This window comes from Vombatus ursinus, unplaced genomic scaffold (genome assembly GCF_900497805.2).
Source record: "Vombatus ursinus unplaced genomic scaffold, bare-nosed wombat genome assembly UNPS02014779.1, whole genome shotgun sequence".
Lineage (NCBI taxonomy): Eukaryota > Metazoa > Chordata > Mammalia > Diprotodontia > Vombatidae > Vombatus > Vombatus ursinus.
Genome location: NW_020954557.1, coordinates 23,217,760 through 23,234,462, shown reverse-complemented (window position 1 = coordinate 23,234,462; position 16,703 = coordinate 23,217,760).

The window sequence follows — 16,703 nt, the reverse complement described above, 5'->3', positions numbered from 1 at the left end:
AGAGAGATTTCTTGATATAAGGAGGAAACCTTACATGTAATCTTCACATGATCCTATGTACTCTGCTTTCTTAATGGAGATAGTCAAGGTCTTGAGAACTATTTCAGTGTAACTTCTACTTCTAAAATCTAATTACTAAGGCATATACATACAGTGATCCAATTACTTTCTACCGAAATACTATGATAGGAGCAGAAGGCAGAAGAGGAATCAAGGCTATTTTTATCAATAACTTCCCCAAAATCTTGAAGTTTGCAAAACTTTTAATTAGTCTGATATAGGTTACCAATGTCTAGCCATCTACAATATCAAAATCCATATTCCATCGGCTCCCTCTTATCACTGAACTAGGAAGACATGTATTTTCCAGCAACAAAGCAAAGTAGGTAGTCCACCAGAATTGTCCTCATCTTCATCATCATCATCATCATCATCCCAGCTTTAAATTGTGTTTTGCAGTTTCCAGATTATGTTATATATATTATGTTATATATATATATATATATATATATATATAATTTGAGGATCTCAATAATCCCTTCATATAGGTAGTACAGGTTTTACATCCATATTTTTCAGTTGTAGAAGTTGAGGCTCAATAAAGTCAAATGATTTTCCCAAGGCCCCACAATTAGTAAATAGTAAAACAAAACTTACTTGGGCTCAGGTCTTCTGACTCAAATCCAATGTTCTTTCTGTCAGATCATGCTGCTTTTGATTGTCTATACCACTAAGTGAAGTAATAGAATTATTGAGTGCTTACTATGTGCCAAATGCTGTGTTAAGTACTGAAGATATAAATAGAAAAGAGAGAGTCCCTGCTCTTAAGGAGCTCACATTCTATTTAGGGGAGACAACACATAGTGAAGGTCCAACTGCAGGATGGATGGAAAGGCCAGTAAATCCCACAACCTGTGGGTGTATGGCAAGGCCGAGGCATCCCTAGGTACATTGGCATGGAAGATGGCAGTGCCCAGGGGTCTAGATGGTGCAGGGGCAGTACAGATGACAAGACCTGAAGGACCCAAGTATTCTATGGAAGGGAAGATGGTAAGACATAATAGTCCTCCATCTTGCTGGAAGGATTGCAGTCTATATACCTCCCAGATCAAGCAAGCAGGTGGGAGCAGTCATGTCTACACTGAGGGAGGTGACCAGTCTACCATCACTGGGAAATGAGTAGTGGTCCCAATGGATGGGGTAGAATGAGAATTCTGGGTTTCTTCTCATAGAGGTGGGAATGTGGAGTTCAGTATCCAGCCAATAAAGGGAAAGAAGATACTGTTAGGAGAACTGAGGGAGAAGGGCTGTTACCAGCATCTGTTCCCATCTGGTGCCCTGGGTCAAGAAAAGAGGAAGAAGAAGCTATAGGGGAAGAAAATAAGTGATAACCCTTAAATGACACTGTTCCCCTGCCTGTGCTCCCAACGGAGTCTGGCTGGCCTGAGTCAGGGAAGCAAGGAGGGTGGTAGAGACATTGAATTCCATGAGAATGGGGAATCTTTGAGAGTTGGAACAGTATTTTTTTTCCCTCTTTGACTAACTAGCATTACTTAAGTAATACCTAAAGACAGAATTTCTCATGGTTGAGTGGTGGGAACAGGTGTAGCTTTAGAAGTAAATTGGAAAAAAAAAAAGAAATTGGAGTTAATAAACTTGGAGGATAAATTGAATCAAATTGTCATTTGGGAACAAATGAGATCCTTAATGCAACTCATTCACTAATCCAAGCTATTAGGGTACCATTTGTAGCCCGAGGGAACAATTTAGTGACCTAGGCACCTTCACAAAAACTTAACCAGACACTCAGGAGTGTTACAGAACTATAGCATTCCAGAATCTCAGAGTTGTAAGGGATCTCAGTGGCCATTTGGTTTACATATGTTACCAAGATTCCCTGAACAAGATTCCCCAGTATGATATACTCATACGATCATCCAGCTTTTGCTTGGAAACCTCCACTGAGGAGGATCCTACTCCCTCCCAAAGCTACCCATTCTGTGTTTAAATGGCTCTTATTGTGTTTCCTTATCTCAAGGTGAAACAAATCTTTATAGTTCCTATTTATCCTAGTTCGGTTCTCTGGGGCTAAACGGAATAATTCCAACTTCCATGTGAAAGCACTTCCTAATCCTAGAAGAGAGCTATCACATCCTTCCCACTTCCAACCTACTCTCCACTCTCCACCTAAAAAAAAAAAAATCCAACTATTCTCTTCTCCAGGCTAAATATCTCAGTTCTTTCAATGGATCTGGCATGCACTCCTCTGGAAATGTCTCAGCTTTTTAAAAGTCTTTCATAAAATTTGACTCCCAGAACTGATGGAGAATAACATGAAATGAGTCTGGAAAAGTAGATTGGGACCAGTTTGTGAAGGATCTTAAATGCTAATTAGGGAGTCTGAACGTTTTCCTGGACAATATGGAACCACTGAAGATTTTTGAGCAAAGAATGACATGGACAGATTTGTACCTTAGGAAGATTATTTTGGGGTTTTATATAGTACATACTTATGAGGAGTATAAGAATTTTGAAAATTAACATTAGCTCTCCTAGATGTCTGCCTGTCCCTGTAATCAATGAGTTAGTTACCTGAGTTCCCTTTCAAAGATATGAGGGCTGCCTAAATCAATATCTTAAACTTTGATTTAAAAAAAAAGATAATGATACTAGATTATATTTATATAATGATTTGTAGATATAAATCATTTTTGCACAGTTCATCTTATTGGATCTTTACATCATCACCACCACCACTACTACCATCACCTTTCCATAACTTAGCTACATTACAGACAGCTTGGTGGCACACTGGATAGAGCATTGGGCTTGAAGTCACGAAACATGAGTTCAAATCTAGCCTTGGACACCTACTAACAGTGTGACCATGGTCACATCACTTAACTACTGTCTGCTTCAGTTTTCTCAGCTGTAAAATGAGATAATAACAGTATCTATCTCCCACAGTTATTGTGAGGATTAAATGAGATAATATTTATAAAACATAGTGTCTGGCACATAGTAGGTACCTAATAAATGCTTGTTTCCTTCTTTTTTCCTCTTCCTAAAATGCAAGTAAGGCAAGAACTATTATTCTCATTTTGAAGATAAGGAAACTAAAATTCAGAAAGGTCTTGCCCAAGGTCACCCAGTAAGTAGAATAACTGGGATTCTAATCCAGGTCTGTTGATAGCATATCCAAAACTCATCTTGGTGGAGTAGTGGTTAGTGCTCTGGACCTGGAGTCAGGAAGATCTGAGTCTAAATCCAGCCTAAGACACTTGCTACCCATATGACCCTGGGCAAGTCACTTAACCTCTGTTTGCCCCAGTTTCCTCATCTGTAGAACAGGGATAATAATAGCACCTACTTCACAAGATTGATGAAAGGATCAAATGATGAATAATTGTAAAGCATTTAGCACAGTGCCTGACATATAGTAGACGGCACATAAATGTTAGCCATTATTATCTTCATATGTCCTTTCTCATGACTGAAACAGAAGAAGACCAATAATCCAATTGTGGTAACTCAATATATTGTGCTTATACAGAAACTGGTCATAAAATGGTCCCCCAAAAGATTATTCTTTAAGTCTTCATTTTATCACCATGTGTAGGTACAGCTTCAGGCATCAGGAAGACTCTGGTTTGTTAAGAAACTTTGTTTTTTCATTCAAGTCTGTGATTTCATCAGTTTAGGGAAGTTCTTAGTGGGGAAATTCCCTCTACCAATGAAGATCAGCAACAACTTGTCTTGTGGGTTTTTTTTTTTTTTAAGAGAATTGCCTGAGGGATCTAAGAGGTAACTTGCCTGAGTCATACAGACAATATTAACCAAAAGCAGAACTTGAACCCAGGTCTTCTTGCTCCTTATGCCAGCACTCTATCCACTATCCTACATTACCTTTCACATGAAGAGTAGAGTTATCTTTATAATTTTTATTTTTATTAGTATTAGCAAATATAATCAAGTAAACAGAACTTCCTCCAAAACCACAGAGAGGTGAATTGAAATGGACATTTATTGCCAAACCAATGTCTATCTGTATACTTACCAGGCTGTCTAAGTGCCTTAGGCACCCAAGACAATGTGGCACCCCTTGACTTGCCAGGACATTTCCCAGGGCTTGAACTCAAAATCAACAAAACGTTGATAGGAAAAATGCAGGGACCACATGATAAAACACAAGTTTTGCTGCTTTCGAGTTTCCTTTAGTGCTGTAGGCCAACTTAGTAAAGCTGGCTAGATTCAAACGATGGGAACCAAAAGCATTATTTTGGACACACAGCACCCAAATGGTCTGCACACATGCTTTGCCGATAATGTAGGGTACAAACTTATCTCTAACTTTGTACCCAGCATCTGTTCTCACAAAGCTATTCATTTTATCCTCACCTTTCATTTCAGCCAAGAGTAGATATTAAGATTGTCTCATTTTCCAATGTTTACCAAGAGATTGGAACAGAAAAATCCATTTCTAACAATTTCATGCCTAGTCAGATGATCAATGGAAGAGTAAAAAGGTCTTTAAGGAATCTTTTTTCTTAATCATGTGTAGAGAAGACTGTTAGTTTTGATTTTTTGCTGCTATTAGTAAAAGGAATTTTAGAAGGCAAATATTAGGCTCTAACCAATTTCCTTCTTTCCTAATTACAGAAAGGGTTCCCACATTCGAATATATAAATTATTTTTAGAATAGTGCTTTATAGTTACAGTGTGTTTCACATGCATCTTTTCCTTTATCCTCACAAGAACTCTTGTGGTAGGCAGTATGAGTATTACTATCTCCATTTTACTTAAAGAGGAAACTGAATCTCAGAGAAGTTATTTGTACTATGTCCCATATTACATTATCACTCTCTTCTCTCTGATATTCTCTTCTCTCTAGGTTTCTTTGACCCTACTCCTCTACTCCTATCTTGGTTCTCTTCCTACAAGTCTGACCACTCCTTTTTAATCTCCTTTGCAGAGATCATCCTTGGTCATCCAGGTCATCCTTGCTACTGATAGGTGTGCCCCAGGGTTTTACCCTGGGCCCTCTTCTCTTCTCCCCCTATACTGTTTCACTTGGTGATTTCATCAGCTCTACTATCATATCTAAGCTGATAATTCTCAAATCTATCTATCATGCCCTGACATCTCTGCTGACCCTCTGACATACTTCTCCACTTGCCTATTTGACTTCTCAACTGGATGGCCCATCTAAACATCTTAAACTCCATATGTCCAAAAAAGGATTCATTATCTTTTCCCCAAAATACTCCCTTTCTAAACTTCCTTATTACTGTAGAGTACACCACCTTCCTCCCAGTCACCCAGGAGAACAATGTAGGTCCTCAACTCCTCACTCTCTCTCAATGACCCTATTTCCAACCTGTTGCCAAGTTCTGTCAATTCCACCTTTATAATATCTCTTATATCTACCCCCTTCTCTCCCCTGACATTGCTACCACCTTAGTGCAGGTCCTCATCACCTCATATCTAGCTTGCTGATCCTTCCTGTCACAAGTCTTTCCCCATTCCAATTTATTATCCATTCAGCTTTTAAATTAATCTTCTTAAAACAGAGATTTGAGCATGTCGCTGCTCCCCCTCCCTCGATTCAATAAACTCCAGAGGCTCCCGATCACCTCCAATATTAACTGTAAAATCATCTGTGTGGCATTCAAAGCTCTTTACAATCTAGATTCCTCCTACCTTTCCATTTTTACTTCAACATATTCCCTTCAATGTAATCTATGACCTGATGACCCTGGTCACCTTCCTGTTCCTTATACAAGACATCTCCAGATTCTAGACATTTTTTATTTGCTGTTCCTGATGCCTGGAATTCTCTCTCCCTCCACATTTCTACCTCTTGTCTTCTAGCAAATCCCATCTAAAATCTGACCTTCTATGAGAAAACTTTCCTGATCTTCTTTCATTGATTATTTCTAATTTATTCTGTGTATAGTTGTTCATACATAGTTTCTGTATGGTAGCTCCCCCATTAGACCATGAGCTCCTTGAAAGCAGGGACTTTTTGCCTTTTTTTTATATCCTCAGCTTGGTATATAGTAGGTGCTTAATAAATGTTTGTTGACTGTAAAGTGCCAGAGCCCAGATGACTCAAACCAAGATCTTCTGACCTCAAGTTTAATATGCTATCCAAAGATCTTTTGTTGTACTTCAGTTGGGAGGAGGAAGCAATGGAGGAAATTTATATTCTAGGTGTGACTTTAATTAGCAATATAGAACTGTTTGTTGAAGTAGAAATGACAGGAACCCTAGAAGGAAATGCACATTGTGCATTTCAGTTGGTGATAGATACTCTGATACTTAAAAAAATTTTTGCTGATCTTCATGAGGTCACTTTATGCAGTCTTTGTACATGTTCTTCAGTGGATCCTCCATAAGGGATCCATCCAACCTGCTGAAACCTTTCCTAAGTCCTTTGACATTTCAGAGAAAATTGGACAAAGTCAAAGGGGCACCCTAGATTTGGGGAGGGAAGATTTCAACATTCAGATAAAGGATAGGTAGGATGTCATGTTCTAAAATTCTACACAGGAAGCTGATCCAGGGGAAGGTAAGCTTTCAGGAGTAAAATTCTCCTGACTCTTATTCAAACCCAAACAATTCCGAATAAGAAGACAAAATGGAGCTATCTAAAGAGACTCAGGTGGGATTTTCAGAAAACTCAATGACCAACTTAAATTTTAAAAAAATGGAAACAAGGACAAGTAACTGAGTATTTCACGTTCTGAAAAATGCTATGTGAAATAGTAACATGGTCCTGTAAGAGTTGAGGATTGAAGGTCAGAAAGGAGCTAATGCTGGAGATGAATGCTAATGATTCAAAAAGGAGGCCTTTTAGCTATGTAGAAGAATGAAAAGAACAAAGACCACTGCTGCTTGGGATGTATAGTTAGATCCTAAGTACAATGGATTACTTATTCAACCCTGATTCTGCTTCTGTTTCTCTATCAAGAAAACCAATCTGTGGTCTTTAGTAGGATAGAACGACAATCATTAACAGCACATTTAAACCAAAGATAAGAGAGAAGATGGTAAGATTGCACCAGTGGCTGCCCTCAATACATGTAAATCACTATGCCTGTCAAACTACATCCCAGGGCACCAAAAGAACTGGTAGTTGTGATCACTGAGCTACCATTGCTGAACTTTGAAAAATCATGGTGGATTGGAGAGTTGCACCAGGAGTGAAGAGCAGCAAATGTTTTCCTAGTTTCAAAAAAAAAGAGAAAGGAAAAAAGTTATTCTTTAGACTATAGATGACAAATTTGTTTTGGATTCCTGGTTTAAAAAAATCTAGAAAGAACTGTTGAAAGGATAGTATGTGAACATTAATTTAGAAATAGAAACACTGCTCAATAAGTACCAGTATGGCTTCATCAAAAACAAGTCCTACCAGACTAACTTCATTGTTTTTGTCAGGGTTTAGTAGACTGGTGGACCAGGGAAATGTCATAGACAAAGTTTCAGCAAAGTTTGCTGTTTTTTTGTTTTTTTGTTTTTTTTGCAAATTCTCCCAAGTAGCTAGTTCTCGTCTACATGGCAGAATCTTGTTAAAGGGTTGAATCTGGGAGAAGAGAAGGGAGAATTTATTTTTTTCTGAGTACTCAAGAAAGGAAGTGCTAACTACTTCCAGACCACTGTGGAGGATGGGGATCAGGAATCAAAATGAAGGTTTGGTTTTTTTCACCTAATAATCTCAGCATTCTTAATTATTTTTCATGAAATTAACTTAGAGATTTGTGAACTGAAGAAAATGTGAGTAAGTTGTGAAAGAGTCACTGTAAAACTAATGTCAAATTTAAAAAGAATAGGTCTGAGTTCTACTTCAAACAAAAGGTATGTTTTGTGAATTGTATAAGACGACATGTATCAGGAAGAGCATGGAATGAGAATCATACAGGACGAGAATGTATGAGCAGACTGTATTCTGCACTAGCAGAAGGGTTACCAACAATGATGAGAACTATTGAAGTATCAAAGTATAACTTAATGTTAAAAATTATTTTGGGGAGCAGCTAGTGAATAGATCTCTGGCCTTGGAGTCAGGAGGACCTGAGTTCAAATCTAGCCTCAGAAACTTACCACTTACTAGCTGTGTGACCCTGGGCAAGTCACTTAACTCCTATTGCCTCACCAAAAAAAAAATCTTTTGGAAGCATCTAGTGCAAATAATCAATGGGATTGATTATAATTTCCTTCAAATAAAATGGTGCTCAGAGAGGGTGACAACTCCTTCAATTTTTTAATCTATTATATACACAACTACTTAGCTACATGACTGTGTACACACATATAAAGATGTCTATATGCATATGTGCATTGACAAGGACAGCCTGTGTAAGTTTAACACCTATGAAAAAGTAGTGGAAAGTAGCATGTTTGCCAGCAGACAAGAAAAGACCAGTCAGGCAAGTTTATTCCTCTACCCACAGAATGTTCTTCAACATTGGCCAGAACAGATCATAATGAATGGAGGTTCAATCACTGCGCCCATTCTGCCTTTGACAGTTCCATTAGACATGCCAACAAAGCTGAACAAGAAACTGGTGGCCAACTTGTTTTTGGAACAGCTGATGTCACATATGCTGAGCCAGATTTTCCCAGAATCTACCCTGCCCTTTAGGAGAAAGGTGTGCACCTTTTAAAGCCACATTTAGAGCAGTTTACAAAATATTAAATGTAACATGGGGATGCTGCCACAAAATAATTGTTTATCATGTCTTCATTTTTTAAAAAAAGGAAGTGGTAAGTGAAAAAGTTTCATTTGGCTGGCTACGTACTCTCAACGTGGTTACCCTAGGATCTAGATCTTATTAAAAAGAACCTAGAAATAATCAGATAGCAGGGTTAATTTTCTTCATTTAATAATTTTTTTTAGCGATTCCTAATCTGTGAGAGACATTGTGCTTATTAGATATGGAAGAAGCATTGGGGGAGGGTAGGAGGAAGTTGCTTTCTTTTTAAAGGGATAGAATGAAGTTGGAAGAAGCCACAGTAAGAAGCCAAAATCCCCTTTCAAATAATAGCTTCTTTATCTTAATCTATCAAATTAAACTGGTAGCAGGCTAATTAAAAGTAATAAATAGGAGCAAAGGGTGAACTAAAACATTTTATCTAGAGGTAAAGTTAAGTCAGTGACAATTGAAAATAGTTGTAGCTAGTAATATAGGAAGCCCTTGTCTGTACTAATTCTTGGGGGCGGGGGGGGGACACACTATATCCTGAATTACATATTTGTGATAATTGTCTGACAATCTTGTTATGCTGTCCTATAAAAGTCACATTCTAAGTGAAATGGGTGACTGTCATCCCCCTAAGAATCTATGATTTTCTTTCTAACAGGAAGGATAAATAAGATATGATTAGAGTATGATCTGTTGCAGATTGGTGGCTTCTTAAATGCTTTGTAAATAATAATGCATACTTCTGAATGCATTTGAAAGCAGCCCAAAATAAAGCACTTGGGCCATGGAGTGCCTTGTCTACCAAAAAAATATTTCTCTTCAACAGTCCTCTTGCCAAATATAATCCCACTGTTAAGCATTTAACTTCCAATGTTGGGTTTTCTTCAAAGGTTAATTTATAATCTTCCAGATGATATTTTTTTTACCAATAGCAGTAAAGACTAAAGGCACTACCAACGGTGACTATCCAGTCGTAATATCTCCTGTTCAAAGCACCTATTCAGCTGCCGGTGAATAACTCCACCTGACTTTATTTTTATAACATCTTAAGCAGTTCATCTGCCTGGCAGGGACAGCAAAGGGGTCAGTTCGGTTAATAGATCACCAGAGAAAGGAAAGCAATGGCTAACAGTGGTGAAGGTTTTTTCTCCAGAGTCTGTAGTTCCTTTCCAATGTAAACTCTGCAGTCAAAGAACTGCTGTCTCTGTGGAATGAAGTCAATCTGGAAACTGAAATAACTTCTAACCACAAATGCCAACAAATCCCTGGAAGAGGCCAAAAGTTCTCCCTGTGCTCTGTGAAGTATGTGCATAACATATTTCGTTTCAATTTACAATCACCTTGGAAAAATATACATTATTATGCTCCCTTTGTTCTGACCAAAGTCATATTTTCTACTAGTCGTTCATCTTCTTAAACAAAACAAAATTAAAAAAAAAACAATCTAAAGGAACAAAAGAGAAGTTTTTGTGGCTTCCTTTTTTTTCTTTCTTCTCCTGACTGTTATGCAATGTTTATACCATTAGGTCTGTCCTCAGATGGAGGGATGACCTCTTCAGTTATGTACTGCAGACCTCCTGAAAGGCTAAAAGCTGTAAGGAAACATGTGATCAACTTTCAGACTCTGCAGTTCTGTTTAGACTGGCCCCTGATCTTCCAAGGCTTAAAGTCAAAATGGTCAAGTCAGGCTTTTATCTGCAGAGCTCTCTTATCCCCAAATGATGGCTCTTCAGCTGAAGCATTAGAAGTTATTTTTCAGGCTAGAGATGACCTTTTGAGGTGGACAATTTTCCAGATGGCTACTCAAACTAGCTTTGAAAAATAACTTGGAAAAATGAGGAAATTTATCTCCCTTAGTCTGGGAGAACACATTTAGATTTTCCTTTATCCTTACACTCTTAATTGTTAGTCTAACTTTCAGTGAATCACAAGAATATCTATTCATTCTCTTCATTTTTACCTACTCAATACTATTCTCAGATGGCAGCAGAGGGATCAGAAGTGGAAGGAATTGCAGCTGTGAAACAGGGTGAGCAGGAATTGTTCCACTTTTCTGTCACTTATATCCACTTCTTTTATGATAGTAGGGGGGTAGATTTGGAGATTTCTTCTACAAGAGCAAATGACATAAAAAGACATGAAATAAGAATGAAATTCATTTTCCCCTTATTATTACATCTCTTACCTCCATGTCTTTGAAGGGACTCTACTCCATGCCCAGAAGTGCTACCTACTTACCACTACCTCACAGAATCACTAGCTTCCTTGAAGACTTGACTTAAGAGCCACCTCTTTTAGGAGGCCATTCCTGATACCCCTACTTGTTAGTACCCCACTCTGAATTTATTTTGTATTTACTTAGTATGTATATTTACTTTGTATAGACTTTATGTATTTTACTTATTATACATTATCTATGTACGTGCTCTTTGCCCATGGAATAAATTCTGCTTTGGAACAAAAACTATCCAATTCTTGTCTTTGTATTCCCATCACCTAGCTCAATGCCTTGTACGCAGTAGTAGCCTCATAAATACTTGTTGAATTGTACTGAATTATTAATTCTGTGAATCTAGTCTAATAAACAACTATAAATAATTATCTGGTTGTTTATTGCATTTTTCAGAGTTTTTAAGTCCTTTAAGGTTTTCTTTTACAATATTGTAGTTATTGTATTTTTTTTCTGCTTACTTCATTCTGCATTCATTCGCACAAATCTTCCCAGGTTTTTCTAAATTCAGCCTTTCCATCATTTGTAATGGTGCAGTGTACCATCATAACCACACATGGAGAGTTGACTCTTCCCTAACTGTTCTGGAAGAGACCAATACCTTCCTTTTTAAATTTCTATTGCTGTCAAAATCTGCTCCTCAGTATTCTCTGTTTTATATGGGTAAGTCAGATTTCCCCAAGTAGACACACAAGTTGTGAGTATAAGGGATCAGAATTGAGAGCATAAGCTACACATGAAATATCTCATTTTCCATCTTAATGTCCTTATTGTCAAGTACAGGATCTTACATATGGTTATCATATAATAAATGAATTGAATTGAAATGACCTGCTTTATAGATCACGATGAAGCCTCCCCCTTGTCTCTAGAAAGAGAGACAGAGATAGGCAGCTTCAATATAGGGTAGGACCGTTAGTCTGTGGAGATATTACTCTTTTCTCTATTATGAGGTTCACTCCTTTAGAACAAATACTGAGAACACAGTGACCATCAACTTATCTTTAGAGACAAACCCTCTTATAAAAGTATAAGGGCAAATAAACAAAGTTTAAGAGAGCAGGAAACGATGCCAATTCTCCAGCAAGGGATGAGATAGCAGAGGGAGAGAAAGTGAAGAGGAGACGAATTCATCAGGTCTCAGTAGCACCGATAGTCAGGGAAGATGCAAAATTCTGCCCAGACAGATTGCTCCCTAAGTGGGTCAATGAGCCAAACAGGATTCTAATTGTTAATGATTATATTCAGGTTAGAGCTGTACCCTTCACTTGCAATATGCTGGCTGCTTCTACTAGAGCTTGTCTGCCCTTCTTTCACTCTCTTATCTTTCCTCAGGGGGCTTCTCCCCTCCATCATGACTTCTGCCTCCCATTATCCTTCAGTCTCTCGTTCTTGCTGGGAAAATTGTATTTTCTATGAGTCCCCTTGCTTATACATTCAACCTTTCCAGGGCAAGACCTGTGTCTTCTTTTCTATCTCTCACAATTAAACTAGCACATTGGTGGACCCATAGTAAGTGCTCAAACAATTTTGTAGATTTGGTTTGATCCATGTCTTCATTACCTCCACTTTGAAGCAGAGCAGCAAAGCACTTCTAACAGGGTCCATAGAAGTCAAGACGGCTGCTAGAGTTCTAAGAGGGACTTTGAAGAGAAAGATGTATTCTTCTTCCAGAATTAAAAGGGAGCATACCTACACTTTATCTCAAAAAGCAGCAAAGTGGTTTAGTAGATAGAACATGGGGATTAGAGTCAGTAACATTGATTGGTTTTTTTTTTATGCCTGATCCTATCAATTTATCACTATCTATCAGGAGGTAGATAGTATATATCATTCAACCTTTGGAAACATGGATGGTCAGTGTACATATAGATCATAAGTTCTTACAGCTTTCAAAGTTGCTTATATTTACAGTGTTATTATTATTTAATTATTCTGGTTATGTTCAATTTATTCTTCATCACTTTATAAAAGTCTTCAAATGGTTCATTTTTGTAATGCTGATGTTATAGTTAAAAACTGTCCTTTTGGTTCTGTTTACTTCACTCTTCATCAGTTGCTATGTCTTTCCATGTCTCTTTTGAAATAATCTATTTTCCCATTTCTTACAGCACAATAATATTCCATTATATTCACATACTACAATTTGTTTAGTCATTCCCCAGCCGGAGGACACTCTCCCAGCCTCTACCTTAGTTTTTAATTTTTAGCTACCATAGAAGCTGATTGATTTGGTGGGGAAGTGGGAGGAGTGTAAAGGGCCTAGTAGTGGCATAACTGAGTCAAAGGGTATGCACAGGTGACTTTGGGGGCATAATTCCAAATTGCTTTTTAGATGCTAGACTAATTCACATCTCCACCAATGCTGCATTAGGGAATCAGTTTTTCTGCAGCCCCTCCAACATTTGTCATTTTCCTCTCTTATCTTTGCCAGTCTTATCATTTTGCCAGTCTTTATGGGTGTGAACTTCAGAGTTACTTTAATTTGTATTATTAGTGACATGGAGCATATTTTCATATGGTTCGGTTCAGATTTCTTCTTTTGAATACATATTGGGAATTGGCTCTTAGTCTTATAAATTTGAATAAGTTTTTTATATTAGATATAAAACTGTTGTCAGAGAAACTTGCTGCAATGATTTTTTTCCAGTTACCTATTTCCCTTCTAATTTTTACTATATTAAATATTTTGTGCAAAACTTTTACAATTTTATAGGATCAAAATTGTCCATTTTATCTTGTGTGAGCCTCCCTATTGCTTGTCTAGTCACAAACTCTTTCTCTGTTCAGACATCTAAAAGACACTTTCTTCCTTGCTCATCTAATTTATTTATTATTTTGCTTTTTCTATTCAGGCCACACATTCATTTAGAGTTTGTCTTGGTATATGGTATGAGATGTTGGTCTAAATCTAATTTCTCCCAGACTTCTGTAAAACTTTTCTGACAGTTTGTGTCAAACAGTGAGACTTTCCCCTAGTTTAACTAAGGTCATTGGTCTTTCAGTCTTTGGTTTTTTCACTACTGTGTTCCTTTCTTTGTCCATGTAGTGTACCTACTCTGTTACACTGATTGACTTCTCTTTTTTAAACCAGTATCAAATCATTTTAAGGATCACTGCTTTGTAATAAAGTTTGAGATCTTATACTGATAGACACCCTTTCTTCCCATTTCTTTCATTATTATCCTTGAGATTGTTGGTCATTTGTTCTTCCATATAAATTTTGTTATTATTTTTTCTAGCTTTATAAAATATTCCTATAAAATATTAATTTGATTAGTGAAGATTTGAATTACTAAATTAACTTAGTTATCATTATCAGTTATGTTAGCTTGACTTATCCAACAGTAATTAATGTTTCTCTAATAGTTTAGGTCTGTCTGTTTTTACACAGTGTTTTGTAGTTGGATTCATATAGTTACTGGAGGCATTTTGATATATACATTCTTAAATATTGTATAGCTTCTGTAGTTCTTTTGAATGAAATTTGTCTTTTTAACTGTTCTTGCTTTTTTTTTGTAAAATACATGAATGCTAATAATATATGTGGATTTATATTATATCTTGAAATTTTTTTCAATTCATTCTAGTTGACTCTAAGGTTTTTTAAATATATCATCATATGACAACAACTGATAATTATAACAATAATAGTCATGGCTAGAATTTATATAGTACTTTAAGGTTTACAAAACACTTTTAAAAATATATATTTTTTAACATTTTTCTAAAATTTCGAGTTTTAAATTCTCTTCCTCCCTTCCATGCCTCTCTGGCCCACTGAGAAGACAAGCAAAAATAATGTCAATTATACATACGAAATCACATAAAACATATTTCCATGTTAGCTATATCACAAAGGAAGCAAGAACTATAAAGTGAGAAAATTATACTTCAATTTGCATTCAGAGTTCATCAGTTCTTTCTCTAGAGATTGTTTCTTTCATTTAACAAGGTGGGTAGCATTTTTCATCATGAGTCCTTCAGAGTTTTCTTGGATCATTTGAGTAGCCAACTCTTTCATAGTTGAACATCATTACACTATTGCTGTTACCATGTTCAATGTTCTCCTGGTTCTGTTCACTTCACTGTGTATAGGTTTATATAGGTCTTCCCATGTTTTTCTGAAACCTTTCCCCTTGTTATTTCTTATAGCACAATAGTACTCCATCACTGTCATATCCCAAAAGTTTTTCAGCTATTACCCAATTGATAGCCCCTCAATTTCCAATTCTTAGACACAACAAAAAGTTGCTATAAATATTTCTGTACAGATAGGTGCTTTTCCTTTTCCTTTGATCTATTTGAGGTATAGACCTAGTAATTATTGCTGGGTCAAAGGGTATGCACAGTTTTATTATCCTTTGGGCATAGTTCTAAATTATTCTCCAGAATGGTTGAAACAGTTCACAACTCCACCAATAGTTCATTAATATACTTATTTTCTCTCAAACCTTCAGCATTTGTCATTTCTGATAAGTATGAGGTAGTCCCTCAGAGTTGTTTTTAATTTGTTTTTCTCCAATAAATAGTGATTTAGAGCATTTTTTCACATGACTATAGATAGCTTTGATTTCTTCTTAAAGCCCTTTTCAAATATTATTTTATTCTCACAATAACCCTGAGAGGTAGATACCATTATTATTCCCATTTTATAGACAAGGAAATAGAGGTTACTAGAGCTTAAGTGACTTGCCCAGTGTCACAGAGTGTCTGAGGCAGGATCAGCATTCTATCCACTGTGTCTTCTAGCTTCCTGCAAAGTGATATTTTTGTTTCCTCTTTGCCTTTTCTTATCCCTTCAACTTCTTTTCCTTGTAATTGCTTTAACTAGCATTCCTAGCACTATGAAATATAGTAGTGGTGATGATGGGAATTCTTCCTTCACTCCAGATCTCATCAAAAAGGCCTAACTTTTCTTTGTGTTCTGCTCTTTATAGACAGCAGTAAACAATTTCCATAAACAGAAAGACAATTTTTATTGGTCTATGTTTCAAATGAGGAAATGGAGTTAGTGCCACCTCAGCTCTTGATTGGTTCATAAAATTTATGGGTTGATGGGATTAGGGTCACCTCAGCTCCTCCTTCATTACTTGGGAAGATAGGATGAATGAGCATGGTACACCATGGTCTTATGCAGGCTGCTTGCCCTGTATTCAAAGTTAAAAGCAAAGTTTTAAAACGGACTCAACCAGCCTGACTCACCACAGATAAATGACTGCACACCCTTACCTATTCTATTTTCCCTCTTAGACTCCTCTCCATTCCCCCTTTATTCCTATGCCCTCCTATTTCCCTTTGGAGTTTAATGTATTTCTATACCAAAGTCTATCTTTTATTATGTTCAATCTTCCTTTATCTAGTTCAGATGAAAGTAACTTTCAAGGGATGGCCAATCTCCCTTCTCCTTCCTCTGCAGCCATATACTTATCTATGAACCTCCACGATGCTATAATGATTTCCCTCTCCTTCCTCCATTCTTCCCCAGCATACACCTAATACCATTAAAACAGACTAAAAACACTTGCACAGACCTTTGGCCAATTTTTACCTTTCTTCATGATTCTTCAAAGGTTCTAAGAAAGCATTTTGTTTCTTATCGCTCTCACATATTCCTTTTTTTTGGGGGGGGGGGGCTAGGTAATGGGATTAAGTGACTGGCCCAGGGTCACGCGGCTAGTAAGTATTATGTGTCTGAGGTCGGTTTTGAACTCAGGTCCTCCTGACTCCAGAGCCGGCGCTGTATCCACTGCGCCGCCTAGCTGCCC